This window comes from Nomascus leucogenys, chromosome 5 (genome assembly GCF_006542625.1).
Source record: "Nomascus leucogenys isolate Asia chromosome 5, Asia_NLE_v1, whole genome shotgun sequence".
Classification (NCBI taxonomy): Eukaryota; Metazoa; Chordata; class Mammalia; order Primates; family Hylobatidae; genus Nomascus; species Nomascus leucogenys.
In genome coordinates, this window is record NC_044385.1 from 133,597,829 (window position 1) to 133,620,974 (window position 23,146).

Here is a 23,146-nt window from a genome sequence, read left to right on the forward strand (position 1 = left end):
TCTGGGAAGAGTTCCTGAACCATCAAAGGGAGCACATCTTACAGTAAAAGCCATCTGTTGTCCACCCAAATATCTCCCATACTGTATTCAAAACCATTTCAGTATTTTTGCATTGAAGTTTGGGCAAATTTAATAGATCAGGCTTTTATTGTAATGAGTCAAGAAATACACACACACTTGGGAGGCCAAGGTGGGTGGAACATGAGGTCAGGAGATCGAGACCACCCTGGCTAACATGGTGAAACCCCATCTCTAATAAAAAATACACAAAATTAGCCGAGTGTGTTGGCGGGCCTGCGCCTGTAGTCCCAGCTACTAGGGAGGCTGAGGCAGGAGAATGGTGTGAACTCAGGAGGCAGAGCTTGCAGTGAGCAGAGACGGCGCCACTGCTCTCCAGCCTGAGCAACAGAGAGAGAGACTCCATCTCAAAAAAAAAAAAAAAAAAAAAAGACAAAAAGACACACACACACATACATATACACGTTTCTTTTTTAATTTTATTTATTTATGTTTTGAGACAGAGTCTCACTCTGTTGCCAGGCTGGAGTGCACTGGTGCAATCTCAGCTCACTGTAACCTCCGCCTCCCAGGTTCAAGCAATTCTCCTGTCTCAGCCTCCTGAGTAGCTGGGATTACAGGCATGCACCACCACACCTGGCTAGTTTTTGTATTTTTAGTAGAGATGGGGGTTTCACCATGGTGGTCAGACTGGTCTTGAACTCCTGACCTCGGGATCCACCTGCCTCGGCCTCCTAAAGTGTTGGGATTACAGACGTGAGCCACTGCACCTGGCCACACATGTTTATTTCACTGTTTCTTTTGAAATAATTTTAAAGAAATTTACAAAAATAGTCCAGAATTTTTAAATATACTGTTCGCCCAGCTTTCCCTAATGATAACAACTTACGTAACTACAACGCAATTCTCAAAAACAAGTAATTAACATTTGTGTAACACTCTTAAATCTGAGAGTCTATTCAAATTTTACCATTTTTCCCCCCTAATGTTCTTTTTCTGCTCTGGGATCCAACCTAGGATCCTATACTCTATTTAGTTTTTATGTATGTCTTATTCTCAGTCAGCGACAATTTTCATTCTTTCTTTATCTTTCATGATCTTGACACTTTTGATGAGCACTGGTCAGTTACTTTGTAGAATAGCTCTAATTTGGGTTTTGACTGGTATTTTTTCATGCTTTGACTGACATTTGGCAAGACTCCCACAGCAGTGACATGTTGTCCTTCTCAGCACATCCGATCGGAGGGTCATGATGTGATGTTTTATTACTGGTGATATTAACTTTGATCATGGACGTCTCTACTAAAAATACAAAAATTAGCTGGGCATGGTGGCGCATGCCTGTAATCCCAGCCATTCGGTAGGCTGAGGCAGGAGAATTGCTTGAACTGGCACCCAGGAGGCGGAGGTAGCAGTGAGTGAGATCCTGCCACCGCGCTCCAGCCTGGGCTGCAGAGCGAGACTTTGTCTCAAAAATAATAATAAAAAATAAATCAATAAATAAAAAAGAAGGATATACTTTGAGGCTACACTAACATCCTATTTTTCCTTAAACTTTCACTGACTGATTTTCCAATTCATAAGTGGATCTTTCCTGCAGCAATTACTACTGTCACATTGACAAAGAGCAATTTTATATTTCACCTATTTCTTCTACACATATTAGTTGAACCCATCTGTAAGGAAGAACTGTTCCTTATTTATTTATTTATTCGATTATGTATTTGAATAACGTTGTTGTCTTGGATTTTTGTTGTTGTTCCATGAATTATAATCCAATTCTGTCATCATTTGATTGCTTAATTGTCCTACTTTGTCCCTGGGAATTTCTCCTGTTCATCTGGCTTTCTTTGGACACACCCGTTCCTGTTTGAACACCTCATTTTCTTTCTTTCTTTCTTTCTTTCTTTCTTTCTTTCTTTCTTTCTTTCTTTCTTTCATTTTTTTATTATACTTTAGGTTTTAGGGTACATGTGCACAATGTGCAGGTTTGTTACATATGTATCCATGTGCCATGTTGATTTCCTGCACCCATTAACTCGTCATTTAGCATTAAGTATATCCCTAATGCTGTCCCTCCCCCCTCCCCCAACCCCACAACAGTCCCCGGAATCTGATGTTCCCCTTCCTGTGTCCATGAGTTCTCATTGTTCAATTCCCACCTATGAGTGAGAACATGCAGTGTTTGGTTTTTTGTCCTTGCGATAGTTTACTGAGAATGATGTTTTCCAGTTTCATCCATGTCCCTACAAAGGACACGAACTCATCATTTTTTATGGCTGCATGGTATTCCATGGTGTATATGTGCCACATTTTCTTAATCCAGTCTATCGTTGTTGGACATTTGGGTTGGTTCCAACTCTTTGCTATTGTGAATAGTGCCGCAATAAACATACGTGTCCATGTGTCTTTATAGCAGCATGATTTATAGTCCTTTGGGTATATACGCAGTAATGGGATGGCTGGGTCAAATGGTATTTCTAGTTCTAGATCCCTGAGGAATCGCCACACTGACTTCCACAATGGTTGAACTAATTTACAGTCCCACCAACAGTGTAAAAGTGTTCCTGAAACCATTAAAATCCTACAAGAAAACCTAGGCAATACCATTCAGGACACAGGCGTGGGCAAGGACTTCATGTCTAAAACACCAAAAGCAATGGCAACAAAAGCCAAAATTGACAAATGGGATCTAATTAAACTAATGAGCTTCTGCACAGCAAAAGAAACTACCATCAGAGTGAACAGGCAACCTACAGAATGGGAGAAAATTTTTGCAACCTACTCATCTGACAAAGGGCTAATATCCAGAATCTACAATGAACTCAAACAAATTTACAAGAAAAAAACAAACAACCCCATCAAAAAGTGGGCAAAGGACATGAACAGACACTTCTCAAAAGAAGACATTTATGCAGCCAAAAAACACATGAAGAAATGCTCATCATCACTGGCCATCAGAGAAATGCAAATCAAAACCACAGTGAGATACCATCTCACACCAGTTAGAATGGCCATCATTAAAAAATCAGGAAACAACAGGTGCTGGAGAGGATGTGGAGAAATATGAACACCTCATTTTCTGCAGCCACAAAAAGCTTCAGGCTTATCTTGCATTTTCCTTGCCCCAACCTGAGCATCAGTCATTTCTATAAAGTGTCCTGGTCCCTGTTCTTGGAGACCAGTATTTACAGAAAGAGGGTATTGTTTCCTAGTCCACAGAAGACACTCCCCGGGAATTCCCCTAAGATTTGCAGGGGGCTGGAGGTCCCACTGGGACAGTATGTGGTCATGAGTTCCTAAAATTTGGACATAAATACCAATTGAATCCATTCTTGACCAGTGTCTGGCAAGGTTTCAGGACCTCGAGGTTACAGGATTAAAGGCTATGGTACTAAAAAATTGAAAATACAATATCCAAAGTTCCTGTTCTGATCATTATTCCAGTTACAATCCTGTTCTCTCATCTCTACTCAGTGAGACAGCCAGGTTTTAAATTGATCTAGAAAATTTCCAAACCAGGATAAACACAAGATATGAATATATTCCCTGCATTTGCAGCCTCAGGCCCAAGATTTAATCAGATGTGCTTGTTGTTTCATTAAACAAGGTGAGTTATCATTCACAGTGTTGCTTTAATTAAGCTCATTTGGACAATTAGAATGATTCATACTAATATTTGCATTATTTCTAAATGACAGAAAATGAGCATACTTTACAAGTATACTTGTTTATTTATTGCCATTTCCAAAGTATCCACACTTAGTTGGTTGTAATAAAAAATAGAAAAATATTATTTTCATCTTAAATTTTAACTGTAAGCTAAAATTTCATTCTATTTGAACATTTTAGCAGTTGCCATTTCCTTATTGATGGGTCATGGAATGAAATAGAAAAGTACTGCATCTAAATGACAATGAAAAATGGTGCAATTGACTCAATAAATAGCTTGTTAAAATGTCTAATATTCATGAAGGTTTACCTACCTCTGGCAGGTTTAAAGTGTATTAGCTAAACGAGAGGGACAGATTAACTGTTCAAATGTTAATTTATTTCAATAAATCCCTCAAAGCTGGAAGAATAAATAGCTAGAGCAATCAAAATTCAGGTGCTGTTAAATACATTAAATTCACATTACCTAACAAATCTTGCTTATGCATTCTTAAATTTATCAGGTTACAATATAAAATGGAATGCTGGAATTCAGAGTTTGCGAAATACCCAACCAATCTTGCAATATTTGCTTGTTTCTCTATGTTCCTCTTTTTTCTTATGTATGTTTATTGTAAATTATGTTTTTCATTTTATGTACAAATTATCTCTAAAATATTTAACCAAGGCTACTGAAGTCTAGTTCCCCACCATAATTCATCAATTTACTTTTATGGTTACTCACTGTGCTGCTGTATTCCAGATATAGCCTGTTCAACATCCATCCATGGATTTAGTCATTTGTGTATTCATTAATTCATAGACCAAAACAAAGGACCACTCAGCAATCTGATATTAAGAATTAAAAAGTGAAAAAGAGAAAGCAATAGCTTTATAAAGCAATGGCTTTCAGTGTAGTACAAAATATAGTCAGCTGTTGAAATTATTGAAATGTAATCAGTAACATAAAGTAGTAGCCTCCAAAACATGGACAACAAAAAGTGATATAAAGAGAAACAAAAAAATAACAAAACCAAAACCTTCTGTTCTACATTTACCTCTGAGATTACTTACTATGTAAACTTTAAAGGAATTATCTTCTCATCTGCATTTTTCCTCATCTGCAAATGAGAATATTTTATGGGATTATATGTCCTGAACTAATGTTATTACATACTTCTACATAATTATTTATTAGAATGTAGTTATTTCCTTTAATTTATTTTATAACTTTTTTTCTATAGTTCCTTCTTGAATTAACATGTTTTGGCCACTACTATAATGGTCTATATTTGATATGTGTTATTCTCACATATTTTGGAAAGTAAAAATAAGCAAACAAACAAAAACAATAAGAAAAACCCTGGTACTTCACATCCTAACAGCTGTGGTGGATTAGCCTGTAAGAGATCAACCCTACAGCCAAGAACAACTAGAAAAGCTGAAAAAAACAACCTATTTACACAATTAGAGGGTGCTCTGGTTTGAATGTTTGTCCCTTTCAAAACTCACGTTGAAACTCAATCTCTAATGAGGCAGGGTTAGAGGTGAAGCCTTTAAGAGGTGATTGGGTCATGAAGTCTCTTCTCTCATAAATGGCTTAATCCATTCATGAACTAATAGACAATAGATTAATAGACTAATGAATTATCATGGGAGTGGGACTGGTGGCTTTATAAGAAAGACTTGAGCTCGCAAGCTCAGCCCCTGCACCCTGTGATGCCCTGTGCCACCTGGGGACTCTGCAGAGTCCACACCAGGAGGAGATTCCCACCAGACGCAGTCCCTGAACCTTGGACTTCCCAGCCTCCATAACTGTAAGAAATCAATTCCTTTTCTTTATAAATTACCCAGTTTCAAGTATTCTGTTATGAGCAACAGAAAACAGACTAAGACAGAGGGCTACCAAGGAAGTAAGTATTTGAAGGCCTCAAATCTTAGAAAGAGTCAAGGCCTAGCAGTGAGCCCTTCATTTTGAATTTTTTTTTTCTCTTCAATGTTTGCTTGAAGAATTTGCTGAATTATAAGCTGTGATGTAGTGATGGATAAAATGAGCAATAACTGGTATCCAAGAGAATGATAAATTACAACACTGGGCTCCAGTGGAAATGGGAGGGGAAAATATCAGTTTAGGATCTAGCAAAGAGAATGAGATCTGGTGAAGACCTCAAAGCTAACCAAAAATAGATCAAAAAAATTAATAAAATAAAATAAACCTAAAACCTAGGTTCAAAACAATTGAATCTGAATTGGATCAAGGTGATCCTCCCCAGACTAATGTGCCTGCCCGGGCAAAACTAAGTACCAAATAGTAAATATTTCAGGCACTGCAGGCTACATATGATTTCTCGCCACATATGATTGCTCTCTCTCTCTCTCTGTCTCTCTCTCTCTCTCACACACACACATACAGACACACACACATTGTAAATATGTGAAAAACATTCTTAGCTTGAAGACTGTGCAAAAACAAGCTGTGCGCCAGATTTGGCTTTCAGGCTGTAGTTTGCTAACTTGTGACCTAGGCCTTGAGTTGAACTTGGATGACGTGCTCCATGTCGTCGTCCATACTTGTCACCTTCTATTTTATTTTTTGTTGTTGTTTGATTTTGTTACAGCTATCCTGGTGGGTATGAAGTGGTGCCTCGCTGTCATTTTTATTCGACTTCCCTAATGCCTGATGATTTTAAGCTTTTTTCCATGTGTTTGTTGGCCATTTGTGTGTCTTCTTTGGAGAAAGGTCTATGTAAGTTCTTTGCCCATCTTTGGTATCTTTTTGTTGTTGAGCTGTAGGATTTCTTTATATATTGTGGATATTAAATCCTTATCACAAAACTATAAAATAAAATAATTTACAAGATCAAATGACCGAAGAGCAAGAGAAAAAACACATCAAGCTCTATACAATATATGTTTTACTCACTTTTCTATAGGTATATTATACTCAGCCTAAATTGTATAGGTTAATAAATAAAAACATCAGAATATTTGTGCCACACATAGTGTTATTTTAATTTCCTCTTCATTTCCTGTTTGAGATGTTTGTTATTATAGCTGCAGAGTAAAACAAATCTGAAATGTTTAAATCAGATTTCTCAAGTTCCTAAAAGCTGTAAGACTCGTGTACTCAACACCATCCCCTGTTTTCGTTATTACAAACTCCAAAAGCAAATGTAGATTTTTTTTCCACAGTCCCATTCCTGTGACACAATTACATAGCCTATGGCCACATTAATGGACAAAATTCATGAAGCATTAAGTGTTCTCTTCAAGAAAATTTTTTTTTAATCTTCTGAGCAATTTAATTTAGAAAAAGCCCACTCAAAAATACAGTAGATACTATCTTTTAGCAGACTGAGTTTTTTTCCCTAGGAGATATTCAACTAGTTGAGTAGTCTAAATACTACTGTATTTTTAGTAACTATGTCTGAAAGTATTTCCTTAATTTATTATTCAATGTCAGAGTACCTTTGCAAAATCAATCCAAATATAATCTATTTCTCTGGGTTCAGTTTCTCATTCAAGATGTACAAATAATTAGAGACATATTTATAATTTCTTCTGATCATATCATTTGAACCATATCATTTAGCCTATATGATTCAGGAGTGATACAAGTGGATAATTGTGAGATTAAAAATCCAATTTGGTTATATTAATATACTTAATATTGTAGATCTACATTCAGGGAGCATCACTCTTCTTAAATGAGGCACCTTGTATTTCCATCTGACCACCTTCATGTGCTCTGACTGTCACAACTGGTTGTTTGGTCTTGAATTTGAGGTATTAGTGAATATAGACATGTAAGTCCTGTAAATAAAAATTGGAATTTGGGCCAAAAGCTTTAAAAGATTTAGTTTTGAATTTAGCAGTCATCAACAAATAAGTGAGAGATGGAATTGTAAAAGTAGACAAATTCACTGAAACTATACAGACAGCATAGTAAGTGCAGTGTCTCCGGCTTGCATTTTACCTTAAAGAACTTGGATGTGTTATCTCAACTGATAATGACAGCAATCTGTGGAATTAACAAAGAAAATATGAACATGCTCATTGTAGAACTGCAGAAACAGCTTGAGAGGTTTAATGACATCCACCATAACTGTTTAAAATGTGGATCCGAGACCAGAAATTGTATTTTCTCATTCCTAGTCTACCGCTTCTTAAAATACGTGAATAATAATTACACTTAAGAGCAGGAGAAAAAATCCAATTAAAGGAGACAGAGTTAAGTGAGAAAGTACATCCACAAGATCTTGGTCAGCCAAGGGAGCAGCGTCAACGAGACGGCAGTGAGAAGAATGTCAACGGCTGGAGAGGGGTCAGGGCTTTGCCACCTTGGTAGCCCTATGCGAACGTTATGTATTATTTACGACTGTCGTTATTATTCTGTGAACACACTAAAGACCATTAAGTAATTATGAACACAGGCTAACTCCTGGAAAATAAATGCAAAAGTCTTAGGAGGTCTTATTGGAGTCTTTTTCTGAATACAAAATGACAATAACCAAATGAGGTTTTTCAGTATACATGGTGATAATAAGCTATTAAAATGAATATGACCAATAGTTTTCAGAATAACAGTTGCTTGAACAAAATCAACATTTACATTCAAATTCTGCTTACTCCTTATAGTCATGGCTTCACACTCCCCAATTAGCTGGTTGTAAGTTAGTAAATCATACCTCACTGCAGAATTAGAGACACTCACAACATCTCTACAATGTGTCCAGCACTTTGCTTTAGGGACCCCAAAAAAGCATATTTTTTTCTTCACTCTCTAGGCTGATTGCATTAAAGAAAACCACATAATAAGTCATAAAATCTCATATTTATCAGTTCCTTCTTGAGAAATGTCAGAGTAAAGGTTGTTTTGGTAATTAAAATGCTGAAGTTAAAAATGCTGATTGCTTATGCAATAATGGGATTTCTAAAACAAATGGCATCATTATATCCATAACCTTTTTTTTAAATTTATCAAAGTGCTAATTGTATTTACGCATATTAAGTTAAAAATCTCAAAGTCTTTAAACTTATCTTCTGCTTATGCTTTAGATGTTGTCATGAGGGGATAATGCTTGTAATCCATGAAATTCTAACTCTGACACAGTGAGGATGGCAGAAAAGAGCCTGAGTCCTGTATGATGTCATGACACTGCTAAACTAACCCACATGGTCTCATTGAATACTATACCGCCATAAAAAGGAATGAAGTGGCGACACATAAAACAACATGAATGAATCTTACAGACTTTACATTGAGCAAAAGAAGTCCGACACAAAATATATATATACTGCATCTTTCTTTACACCTAAAATTCTAGAAAAGGAAAAATAATCAAACGTAGAAACATAAGAGCAGTGGCTGACTCTGGAGGTTGAGGACTGAGTGGAAAGTAATAAGAAGGAGATGCTTTGGAAGATAAAGTGCTTTATGTTGTGAAAATGTGTAGGTTACATCACAACATCCATTTGTCAAAACTGCACTGCTAGGATGTATGTATTCTGATGGATGTAATTTTTACCTTACACACTGTAAAATAATAAGAAATCAACTAGGGGTGAGGGGAATGGGTGGAGGTAAAAACTAAATAAGAATGGCAGAATGTTGATAACTACTGAAGATTGGTGATGTGTGAATCAAAACGCATTAGTTCCTTTCTTAATTCTTTATATATGTTTGAAAATTTCTAGAATTATAAATTTAAAATTATCCCAAGGTAATTATTTATTATAACTCAAAGAGTTCTTTCTTCTTTGAAACCAAAGAAAAGCCACCAGACAGACAAAAACGACAAAAACAACATGATATGACTTCTCACATTGACACGATCGCTGTTTCCCATCTGCGGCTGCTGTGACAGACTTGAGGATTGTACAGCAACAGTCAAAGCCCACCATCGGGTTCCACTGTAATTTTTATGCCTGAATTCTGGCAACGATTTTGTTATTATTTGGTATCAGGGATGATTTGGTATTAATGATGAAATCTGAGAGTTCAGTGATTTGCAAACACTTAGGGTTGAATACACTGTCATTTACCATTTTGAGGATTAAGGGAAGTGGCTCCGATCATGTTCTGTCAACAGTAACTATGGCCACAACAAAAATGAATGATATTTTGTTTTCACTAACAAACTGGTAGAAAAAAATGTTACCTCATATTTTTACCATAAGAAATAAAAGTAACTTTTGTTTGCCAAAGTGCCATGTTGGCAAAGTGAGATGGCTCATGCCTGTAATCTCAGCGCTTTGGGAGGCTGAGGGGAGCGGATCGCTTGAGCCCAGAAGTTTGAGACCCACCTGGGCAACATGGTGTGACCCTGTCTCTACAAAAAATAAACAAAATTAGCTGGGTACCGTGGTGCCTGCCTGTAGTCTCAGCTACTTTGGAGGCTGAGGTGGGAGAATGGCTTTAGCCCGGGAGGTCGGGTTTGCAGTGAGCACACCACTACCCTTCAGCTGCAGTGACAGAGTGAGAGCTTGTCTCAAAAAAACAAACAAAACAAAACAAAACAAAAACCCTAAACACGTTTTTGCCATGGGAAGTCTCACCTGAAATGCCTGACTTTACATGTTTCTTTTCTTAATAACATGTTTTCATATTTATAAGTCCATTACTTCTAAGGCAGATGTGCCCATTCTTCTAATCAAAGCCACGCTATTTCCGGGGCTCTTAATCATTTTAATTGAAAGTGTGCCCATAAGTGAATGAAGTGTAAAACCTTAGACCAGTTATTCATAACCTTTACTGCCATTAGACTCACCTAGGGAGGTTGGAAGTCCCAGTGTCCACACTGCATACCATTAAACAAGAACCAAGATGTCTATTACTTGGGACAGAGATGAGAGAACAGGGGGAAAGAGGAAAGTTATAGTTTAATTGACTACCAGGCACTGTCATCAGGATAGCATCCCTGAATTAGACAGAAAAAACTAACTTAATGGGAGGATCATCTTTTCTGATTTATTTGATTGATTCATTCGGATGAATGAATTTTTTTCTTTTTTTTGAGACCCAGTCTCGCTCTGTCACCCAGGCTGGAGTACAGTGGCGCGATCTCGGCTCACTGCAACCTCCACCTGCCGAGTTCAAGAGATTCTCCTGCCTCAGCTTCCTGAGTAGCTGGATGATTCCTTTTTTATTAAAAACAAACAAACAAACAAAAAAAAACTTGCTGGTGCTATAATGGCATTGAAATGGATAACAGAAAATTGAACAAGGAAATGGAATCAGTCTTAAGCCTCTACTGTTCTTTATCATTCTTTGTGGCACTAAGGACAATTCACCCTTTAACAATTAAGAGAATTAGGTAATCTTTAACACAAATAAAATGGTTTTGTGACTAATTGCTAAAGAGTGCTTACAATATACTTAAAGAAAATCTGTGTTCACTTAATATACATACTGTAAGTGGATATAGAAACTTGCTGTGATTCATGATCATGGGCAGTTAATTACCTCAAAATGACATATTAGACTGTAACTTGTGATGTAATTTACAACTGGCATTAATGCTGTCATGATTATCTTCTAAAGAGCCATTAATATTATAAAATATGTCATGTGACACCCTTAGTATAATATCAGTGTATTTGGGTGGGGGAATAAATACAGTGGTAATGGCACTGCATTCCTCCATTATTTTTTGCCCAGGAAATCACTGGAAATCTCATTAAATTTCTGTATTACTTTTTTGTATTTTGTATCTATGATTTTTTTTTTTTTTTTTGACAGAGTCTTGCTCTGTCGCCCAGGCTGGAGTCCAGTGGCGCGATCTTGGCTCACTGCAAGCTCCACCTCCCGGGTTCGCACCATTCTCCTGCCTCAGCCTCCTGAGTAGCTGGGACTAAAGGTACCCGCCACCACACCCGGCTAATTTTTTTGTATTTTTAGTAGAGACGGGGTTTCACCGTGTTAGCCAGGATGGTCTCGATCTCCTGACCTCGTGATCCGCCCGCCTCGGCCCCCCAAAGTGCTGGGATTACAGGCGTGAGTATCTACGCTTTTTGACACTTTAGTTCTTGAATGTCCATAGCAATCATAGCCAAAATTTTAAAAAGGAATTGAGAAATATTGCTAACCATATGAAAAATTACCAGTAGTTTTCCATGAATTACAAATAGACTATGTCTCTAAAAATTAATGGATAAAGGGTGTGAAACAATAATTTGGCACAAAGGAAATACAAGTGCTCAAACAGTGACTGAAAATACATTCAACCTCAACTGCAATGAAATCAAGCTAATGTCTCTCCTGAACATCAATCCTGAATATGAAAACTATTTATTCACTACAGATGAAGTGCAACATGACTTACATTAGCAAAAGGATGGCTTGCTACAGTAGATATAACCTATAGGTTGTTTTTCTCAAGCCAATGCCTGCAAATGGGCAGCCAGACATTCCTTTTTCCTGCCTTAGCAGGCTCTTCAGGCTTCAACTCTGTCTTATTATTTTAATTCCTGAAAAACATTTGAGGTGTTGAGTTTATTTGATTTCTAATTCAATGGAAGGCATTTAAGCTGTAGATCAAATACGTTTTGTCTGCTTGTGTGTCTATCTCCTACAATGGCACTATTCCAATAGAAAGGTACCTGTCTATTTATCTCACTCTACTTTTCACGAAGCAGGCAGCTCATTAATGGTGAGTACGTCATCTTACTCATTTTTCTGACTGTTTGAAACCTTGAGCCCCTCAAAAAATGTTGATGAATGAATAAACAATTCAACAATGAGCACAAAGAACACCTGTCTTTGGTGAGATGCTTTCTCTGTACACAGAAGAGGTTAGAAACAAAAGACTTGGACAAAGTGTTCTTCAGTATGATGTCATTCATCTCTTCTGATTTCTCTCTCACATTCACTGGCATACAGTTTTTGACCACTTGAATTATAACCAAAACTATTCCTGCTTCTAAATGCCAGAGTGTGATCACTATCATTTAGCTTTTCTTAAAATTCTGAGAAAAGTCCTGAGGCAAATAAGAATCATACACAGGCAAGAAAAGTCAGAGTTTATTATTTGATTTGGGAAAGTGTGAGCTGATATTTAATGAACTAGCATTATCCTCATAAAAGGTCTACACGAAGGTTCATGGGAGGAACAGGTGCAAGGAAGGTCGAGCTGAAGAACACATTCAAATACGAGGCAGTGTGGCTTAAACTTAATGTGGAGATTGGTGGTTAAGACCGAATCAGCCCCATTTTGTGTGATTATTCTCCATTCTGAGTCTCAACATTTTGCTCACCAGAGAATTGACTATAATATAGTTGGAACATATAGCAAATTCTTTAAAAGCACATTGCTTATTTAATGGATTTGGTTAGTATGTAGCTTAAATTTCAACTTCATGTTGATGGTAGTACAGAGTGTTTTCTTTTAAATAATTTTAAAATTCTAATATTTGTCCTCGAAGTTTTACAGTAGTGAAAATTCCTCTTAAGCAGTTTTTATAGATATTTTATGTCTTCATTTTAAAAGCAGAATACTCTGATGTATTAGCTCAAACATCCCAGATGCCAATTCCACATGGCGCTACTAATAAGTTGGTATGCAAATGTCGGGTTAGGTTTAATTTGTGTGTGTGTGTGTGTGTGTGTGTGTGTGTGTGTGTGTGTTTAGCTTTTAATTTCTTGATACTTGAGGTATTAAGATGTAACTTCTGGGCTGGGTGCGGTGGCTCATGCCTGTAATCTCAGCAATTTGGGAGGCCAAGGCAGGCGGATCACTTGAGGTCAGGAATTCAAGACCAGCCTCGCCAACATGGTGAAACCCTGTCTCTACTAAAAATATAAAAATTAGCTGGGCGTGGTGGCAGCCACTTATAATCCTAGCTACTTGGGAGGCTGAGGCATAAGAATCGCTTGAACTCGGCAGGCAGAGGTTGCAGTGAGCCAAGATCATGCCACTGCACTCCAGCCAGGGAGACAGAGCAAGACTCCATCTTAAAAGAAAAAAAAAGTAATTTCTCCTAAAACATTGAAAAAATAAGTAGTTTTCTTCTCACCAATAATATTTTTACATCAAAGTATCACCAAAGTATTACCATGAATTTCATTACATCAAATATAAAGTAGAAAAGTGATTCTCTTGACATGAAAATAACGCTAAAATAACTAGAAGAGGAACAACAACAAAATCCTGGTTTTCTTTGTGTATTGAGTTATGGACGCATATCAACCACTTTATCATAAAACACAATAAAATTATTTATTATTATTATTATTTTAGATGGAGTCTCATTCTGTCGCCCAGGCTGGAGTACAGTAGCACGATCTTGGCTCACTGCAACCTCTGCCTCCCAGGTTCAAGTGATTCTCCTGTCTCAGCTTCCGAAGTAGCTGGGACTATAGGCACCCGCCACCGCACCTGGCTAAGAGATGGGGTTTCACCATGTTGGTCAGGCTGGTCTCAAACTCCTGACCTCAGGTGTTCCACCCGCCTTGGCCTCCCAAAATGCTGGGATTACAGGTGGGAGCCACAGTGCCAAGCCATCTGGATTATTTAAGACCATGTATGAATGAAAAGACTAGTGAGAAATTAGAAAATATGGCTAGGGAAAAAAGGTATCAACGTGTTAAGAAAAGAAACTCAGAGCTGGCCAAATATCCTAAATGACGTTATAACACATTTTTTTCCCCCAAGAAATGAGATAGCTCCTCAGCTGTTCCCATCTCCACTATCGTACTGTTTGTATTATTTTTTTGCTTGAAGCTACTTCATCTACAGTCTACATGAAAAAAGGAACAGTAAAGGATGTCTTGCACAGAAAGATAATTCCTGTTCCATCCCAGCATGCTTCTTTTAAAGATAAACACATTTACCATTAAGCTTAAACTACCATTAAAACTGTATGTCAATTCTAGAGCTATCTAAAAATTAAAAGGATTGATATTGCTTTTTTAATTTGAAAACTGTCAGATCTTAAAACAAATAGTATCTCAGAATTTTAAAACTTTCTAGTTAATAAAGCATTAATTTTTGTATACAGAGGTTTACTGGCTTAGATGTAAAGACTGTAGTCCATTAGACAAAAGTGTTTCCTTAACATTAAACTGCATTTAATCATTTATTAAATTATATTATATTTAATAAATGATATAATAAAAATAATTAATGAGCTAAATCATCACAATAGAGTTTCCCAAAAAGTATTCAATAAAAGCCTAAAAATGGGAGAAAATTTTTGCAATCTACTCATCTGACAAAGGGCTAATAACCAGAATCTACAAAGAACTCAAACAAATTTACAAGAAAAAAAACAACCCCATCAACAAGTGGGTGAAGGATATGAACACACACTTCTCAAAGGAGGACATTTATGCAGCCAAAAGACACATGAAAAAATGCTCATCATCACTGGCCATCAAAGAAATGCAAATCAAAACCATAATGAGATACCATCTTACACTAGTTAGAATGGCCATCATTAAAAAGTCAGGAAACAACAGGTGCTGGAGAGGATGTGGAGAAATAGGAACACTTTTACACTGTTGGTGGGACTGCAAACTAGTTCAACCATTGTGGAAGTCAGTATGGCGATTCCTCAGGGATCTAGAACTAGAAATACCATTTGACCCAGCCATCCCATTACTGGGTATAAACCCAAAGGATTATAAATCATGCTGCTATAAAGACACATGCACACGTATGTTTATTGCGGCACTATTCACAATCGCAAAGACTTGGAACCAAGCCAAATGTCCATCAATGATAGACTGGATTAAGAAAATGTGGCACATATATACCATGGAATACTATGCAGCCATAAAAAATGATGAGTTCATGTCCTTTGTAGGGACATGGATGAAGCTGGAAACCATCATTCTCAGCAAACTATCGCAAGGACAAAAAACCAAACACCACATGTTCTCACTCATAGGTGGGAATTGAACAATGAGAACACTTGGACACAAGAAGGGGAACATCACACACCAGGGCCTGTTGTGGGGTGGGGGGAGGGAGGAGGGATAGCATTAGGAGATATACCTAATGTAAATGACGAGTTAATGGGTGCAGCACACCAACATGGCACATGTATACATATGTAACAAACCTGCACGTTGTGCACTTGTACCCTAAAACTTAAAGTATAATAATAAAAAAAGACTGCAAAATTAGACATTTCCAAAACTGTTTTCTGCACTTAGAAATTGTAGCAATAACATCAAGGAAAATCAGAGGAGAACCCTACATTTTTTATGAAATTAAGGGATATCTAAAACCTGTAATCACAACACATGAAGAAATAAAAGAAAATGGAGAAGGGGTAACTGACCTAGCAGAGTAAGAAAGCTTGACTCAAGTTAGTGGCCATCTGGTGAATTTGCACAGAGAACTATGGAAAGATGTGAAAATTCTCACCTACCAATATAAAATTATCCAATCAGCTATTTTAGTGCCTTACTCTTAACTAAATAATAATAAGTATCACAAGATATTTGAGGAAAGCTCCCTACATAAAGAGACTGAAAGCAAAACAAACCAACAAGGGAAATCTTGGAGAAATTGTCAACATGACATAAACACTAAGTATTGTGAATAAACTAGAGAAGAAGATCTCTTGGAAATTTAACATGTAATTGCTGGAATTTTTTTAAAAAAACAGAATACTTGGGAGATAAAATTGAGAAATCTCTAGAAAGCAACAAAGCAAAAAAAAAAGTAAATGACCAAAAACAGGATCAAGAATAGGAGACAACCAACTCATGAAACTCCCAAAAATATAGAACATAGGGAAAAAGGAACAGGATTTTTTTTTTTAACAGAAATATATTTTCCAGGACTCAAGGCATGAGTTTTCAGACTGAAAAGACTCTAATCATAATATGATAGGAAAATAAATTTCTGGACCTCAAAATCACTACCAAAGGAAAATGTCAAGCAGGGAACTATGTCAGGCAAACCTGCCTCCAAATTATTCCTAAATAAGATAGCTACAAAGATTAAAAACAAACAAACAACAACAAAGGAAAATAACCACATACCTCCCTCACGATTTGCCCACGAGAAAATTCCTTGTGGGCCTCAAGATCTTTACCCTAAAACAGTTCTGTTGGATTTCACCCTGGCAATGTCAACTGGTAGCTTGTCTTCACAGGTGCGGGAAAAGGGACAGAACTCAAAGTCATCCCTCTCCTCACCTGAGACAAACGCATATCTGATTGTTTTCTCTACCCCATTGCTTATGTAAAAACATAGATTCACTGAGCCTAAGGCATAAGTGACTATTCCTGTATCCTCCTCTCACATGTGAATTGTGTATTTAGTGAAAGGCTGATCAGTGACTCAAAAGAATGCAACCTTTTGTCTATTATCTATGACCTGGAGGCCTCCACTTCAAGTTGTCTGCCTTTCCAAACAGAACCAGTGTACATCTTACACATATTGATTGATGTTTCATATCTCCCTAAAATGTATAAAACCAGGCTATGTCCCAAAAACCTTGGGTACATGTCGTCAGGACCTCCTGAGGCTGTATCAGGGGTGCGTCCTTAACCTTAGCAAGATAAACACTCTAAATTGATGGAGACCTGTCTCAGATACTTTTGGTTCACAGCTTAAAATAACTACAACTTAAAATAACTTTAAAGCAAAATTAGAACAAGGAAACAAACAAGTACAACAGTAAGTCACTGACTGTGATTTACCACCTGACCATCTTCTAAACGTCTCTCAGGTCTTTGTTTCTCTCCAGCCCCACAATCACTACCCCTGCAAAGGGCAACGGCATCCCGTCCTAGAACTCTAGGATCACTTTCTAGTTAGGTTTTAGGCCCCCAGCTGGCCTTCTGAAATCCACTTTCCACCTAATAGTCTGAATAATCTCCTACAAATTCGAGTTCTTCCATCTTTTTCCTTGCCTTAGGATAATGTGCTAATTTCTTAATGAGACTCTGGGAGTGCCCTATCTTAGCCCTTCTTAGTTTTATTTTGCACCACTGTCTATACTCCCTGTTTTCTTCTCCTAGTTCTACCCTCATCTTGATTCTTCAGAAAGATTTATTTTCCTTTAGATCCTGCACTGAACAATTTTACCCCATCTGACTCCTACCCCTCATACATGACCCTCCCTTGAATAGAATGTACTCTTGTCTCTTCCTCTGCAAGATTCCTATTCCAATTATCTCAGCATTAACATAGTTTTCTCTTGAAAACTTCCTCCTGCCCTTTTCTTGGTTAGGTAGACACTTTGTTGGCCACTGAGCTCATCCCACAGGGTTTCATTGTCTTTCACCCATTTATGTTCCCCATTAGACTGTCTGCCCTGGAAGGAACCCTGTTTACTAACTGCTAGCATCTTCAGTGCATAGTACAATGCAGCACACTTAGCAGGCACTTGAGAAGATTAGCAGAATTGAGAAATGAACCGATGAATGAAAGCTCACACAATTCAAATAGTGGAATCAAAGCCATAAAGTTGTCATCTGGTGGTGGTGGAATGAGGTAATGAATCTGAAAGCATTTTCACTGTGCTCCTTCATTGTTCTATGAAAATATCAACCCAAATACTTCTAAGGGGGTTACCCTGTGGATTCTCACAATATGCTCCAACAGTTAACTACTCTGTAAGAATTCTCAGCCCTCACTTTAAATTAAATTCAACTTAAACGAAATTAAAAATATGACCTTTTCCCTCATATTGGCTCCTTTCTGAATGCCCTTTCTTTGTATCAAAATAAAAAAAGTAAAAGAATTAAAGAATTCTACTACTCTTCATTTGTATACAGTAATACATTCTTTATGTTTTCTTATATAAATTTCTTATATTTCTTATAAATATAAAAATATAAAGATGTACCCAGCTTCACTTTATCCCTCTGAGCCAGACTCTCCGCACTAAATATTATCTTCCAATACTCATCCCATACCCATGTGATGGATGCAGCCAAACTCACTTTGTTAATTTGTTTGAGTTCTTTGTAGATTCTTAAGATAAGTCTTAGGACTTAAAGCTGTAGTTTTCTGTTTTTAAGAATCCACTTCTTCTGCTTATTGCTGACTTACTTGCAACTGGCTGCCTACTTTTACATATATGCTGGTCAAATAATAACGCCTAAATCTTCAGTTAAGTCATCATTGCAATGATCACAATCAACAATGCATGGAAAGTACTGAAAATCAAACACTTCAAAAGATTTTTAGAAATGTAAATGAAAGATCTTTTCTAGGAAATGAGAAAAACTATTGATTGCTTTTTAGTAGATATAAAACTTGCCTAACATTATTGCAGAAACATTAGTAACCAAGACTACAATTCTGATTTTGCAAGAACTCAAATAATACTTCGTTTTACGCTTAATCTTTTATCATCTGTGACAAAACTTAGCAAAATGAAAGATTATCTAGAAGCAGAATCAAGGTTGTAATATAACTGTTTTCAAGAGTTAGATGACTCATGCGTAAAATCATTTATTGAGACATGCATATGTGTCTAAGAATACATTTTAATATATGTTTAATAAACTATCATTAAAGCATATGTGTACTGGGGTGCCAATCACCGATTTTTAACAAAACCATTCTATGATCCCACTGAGAGAGGTATTGACTTTTATCCATTTTGTCTATAATATCATAACAATTTTACATATGGGAGGTTTAAACAAATTAGAGGTTTAAAAACATGTAGAATTCCTGGGAATAATCTTTAGATGCAAGTTTTAAAACCAATCTATCCCCAAATTCTGATACTAAAACACAATGTTCAATCTTAGTTTGGAAGAAGTAAGAAACATGCAAAACAGATTACATTTCTAGTTTGATTTAGATCTTTAATTCTTAACTTATATTAAGAGCATATACTAGACTATTATAAGAAATAGTAGCATATAACATATGAATGTTTACAATATGTACAAAATAACTTATTAAAAATAATTAAATTATAATATCCACACCACAAAGACAAGATAACCTGGGAGTTATCCAGAAAAACTGAGAGAAAACAATGAGATAAAATTGAGATAAAATGAAGCATTAAAACATAAGATATAGAATTTTCTAAAAGTAAAATGTCAGAAAATTTTCAAGGTAATTAAAGAAGCAAAAACTAACAAACAAGTTGAGTAGAGCATTAAAATGTTAAATTTTTGGAATAAAAATGCTTAGAAAGCATTCAAAATCCAATAGCATCAGTTAATAGAACTGACACAGGTAATAATCACTGAAGATTCTCATACTTTTCTATCACTGCTTTCCATAAGAGGCATGCAAATATGATAAGGAGATATGACTGAGCATAAGAACTCTGTCAGAAAAAAGCAAAGCAAGCAAATAATCTTTTTTCTATTAATTTTGTTTCATTTTATTTAAAAAAACATCCTAAGGAATTATTTACAAATGACAGTTTTCTGACAAAATATGTGAAAAAAGTAAATATCATTCAAAACATAACAAAGCTTTTTGAAAAATTTCACCTGTTTATTATCAACTGCACAATTCCTGCTTTAAATAAAATAGTCAGCTAGAATTTGTATTTGTATATTTTTGCACAGAATGTGTCACTGCCCTAACATGGCTCTTTAAGTTACTGAGTTATTGAATGCTTGCAAATTGCAAAAAACTGTAATTCATTCTATGGTAAGCCATGTTATGAGTACCACTTTTTTCAAATCTTAAAAATATCTTAGGAGAGAGGCAGCATTTATGAAGTATGACTTCAGATGGGAATTTAGATTTCTACACATTAAATTAAAAAGCCTATATACTTTGAGCAGAAGGAGAGGAATAATGGAAACTTTCATGTATTGTGGCAGGACTAGAAACTGGGGCTGCCTCTTGATAGCGCAACTTGGAAATACTCATCAACATTTTGAACATTCACACCCTTTGCCCCAACGATTCTACTTTTACTAATTTTTCCCACAAATGTTCTTGCACATGTAGGCAAGACTATGCACAAGAATGTTCATGGTCACATTGCTTATAGAGCAAAAATATAGGGGCAAATTAAAGGTTCATTAATAAAGAATGGTTTAGGTAAAATCCATAAAACAACAATAAAGATTCAATCAACATGGTCCACCTATGGCACAAAGCAAGCACAATGCATACAGTATAATTGCTGCCATTTGTATGTCCATTCATAAGTAAGTGAACTTATTTTTCCAAGACTCATCTTACATACATGTTTCTACATAGATTTATGATTGTCCAGAAAATTTTGGTTAAGCAGCAGAGTTCAGGGAGTTCAGTTTGGTAAGTCACCGTCCTAACATCTTAAAAAAGTGCTCAAAGATGGAGGCAGGGTGTCTCTCAGCATTGTTTGATTGAAAGATGCGAGGGAGAATGTGCCCAGAGATAGGGCTGGGCCAACTGGTCCTCTGGCCATCATATACATCCCATCAAAACCATCAGGGTTGGGGCGGTGGGCGTTAGTGATAAAATAATGAGTCACAAAAGAATGTTGAACTGGTGAACGTGGGACAGAAGAACGCTGTGATTAGATGTATATTAATATATTCGAAGATCACTCAGCCAGGAGCATAAAGGATGTATTCAGGGAAAGACCAAAAGTGGGAAGGTTAATAAAATGACAATTGCAGTATTTAATGGAGATATGACAAGAGCCTGAATTCAAGCACTGACAGCCAAGAACATCACTGGATAAACAGGATGGAACAGATAAAGACGCAATATAAGGAGTATACTTGTTAAAAATTGATGATTAATTAGATATGAGAAGAAAGTGCTTATGCTATTTTCTGCCTTATTCTTAGAGGTTCATAAATATAAAAAGAAACACATATAAATATTTAAGGTAATTATTAATTCATTAAATGTCCATAACACCTATATAAGGTAGGTTCTAATACTATCAACTTACACAGATGAATAAATAGGAGTACTGAAGGTTTAAATTACTTGTCCAAGTTCATGCAGTCAGTGAATGGTGGACTCAGAATTACAAACCAAGGCAGTTGAACACCACTGCCTGTACATTTAGCCACTACATTCTACCTCCCCTCAGACTCCCCTGATCACTTTCAGAGCTTCTAAGATGATACTTGGATTCCAACTTAGGTGAACGGTTGAAAAGAGCCACCACTAATCTAATGAGGAAAAGCTGGAGTTAATGGAATGACCACAAGGCCAATTTTTAAACTGCTGAAATTTGAAGTACTTGTGACACACCAAAGTTGAGGCATTTAGCAGGAACTTAAAGAACAGAACAAGGCACCAGTTAAAAACTTCAAGCCTCTTGGTAAAACCATGGTATATTGAGATACAGACATGGAAGAGATGTTCTAGAAAAGATAATCTCCAGTCTTTTGACTGGCTAATTGTGTGATATATATACACTTCTCTAGGGAGTCTTTTAAAGATGTGCCTAAAAAATAAACAGACATTGACTGGCAGTAAGAAAATATGGCCATTTTAATCCTTTAAAATAAATCTGAAAACTATACAATTCAGGAGAAAAACACCCATCAAAAGCCTTTCCTTTGGAATTATTTCCTTAGTTTCTCCCACGCCAACACGCACAAAAAAAAAACCCAAAACCAACCAACCAACCAACAAAAAAACTTAACCAACAAAATAATCTTCTTTTGACCTATTCCACTGTTAATCAGTGCAACCCTCAACTTCAGATGGACTTCTTCCAAATCTTTGACTCATTTTCTTACTTCCTCGCACCAACTCTTTAGTTGCAGAGAATGAGGTCAAGCAACCTAAATAATACTAAATAGTTAATCATGATGAAACTAGAATGAGTAGTAAAAAGTAAATCTTGAGATAATCAGGAATTATTCCTATAATCCCTCCATTATTACTATTGAAAGAATAGGGCTCCTTTGAGTAAAGAATGTTGGTATATGGACGTTCACTAAGTACTATATCCCAGGCCCTGTGAAAAGGATCTAAAACAGGACAAACTCACTCATTGCATTGTTATCGATTGCAGGATTTCCTTTTGTAACAAAAGCATAAGATGACCGTAATAATCTTATGATCTCCAATGCTCCTTTTGGCTGTGAATATCTCTGAATTTATATTAATAAGATTGTCTCAACAGGAGCTAATATATCTTTTAAAAATTATTTTTATTTTTCAAACACACAGCTCAGAAAATATCTTTCATGCATATTGATCAGACTGGGGCAGTATTCAACTCATCACTGGTGGTATCATTAAGAATGGTATTTCCTATCAACATTTATAAAAAAGAATTTATGTGAATAGAAATAAACTAAAGACGTCTAAAATGTGGAGAAATTGAAAATATTATTGCACACTGAATTTTAACATACATAGAAAAAGTTAAAGTGGGCAAAGCAAATCTAGAAGACCTTTATCAAAAAAGGATAACAGATGCTTTTATTTTTGTGGGTAAAATAGTCATTTTACTTTTTCCCATCAATATTAAACATCCTAATGATGGGCCTGTAAATTTGAAAAGTGGAGTTTCCAAGATAAATTAATGAGTTGAAGAGAACAGTCTGGCTAAAGGAACAGAACAGAAGCAA

At 36.3% G+C, this 23,146-nt stretch overlaps 1 protein-coding gene and 1 non-coding gene across 3 annotated transcripts in view; both read right to left on the reverse strand.

The window, feature by feature from the left end:
* The window catches only part of FAM155A (family with sequence similarity 155 member A), a 706,320-nt gene that overhangs the window by 134,930 nt on the left and 548,244 nt on the right, over positions 1-23,146 (reverse strand). The gene's annotated exons all lie outside the window — the stretch shown is intronic.
* Positions 22,738-22,806, reverse strand: LOC115835289. The gene has a single exon (XR_004030278.1). It is a non-coding gene; the product is annotated as a small nucleolar RNA SNORD31 (small nucleolar RNA).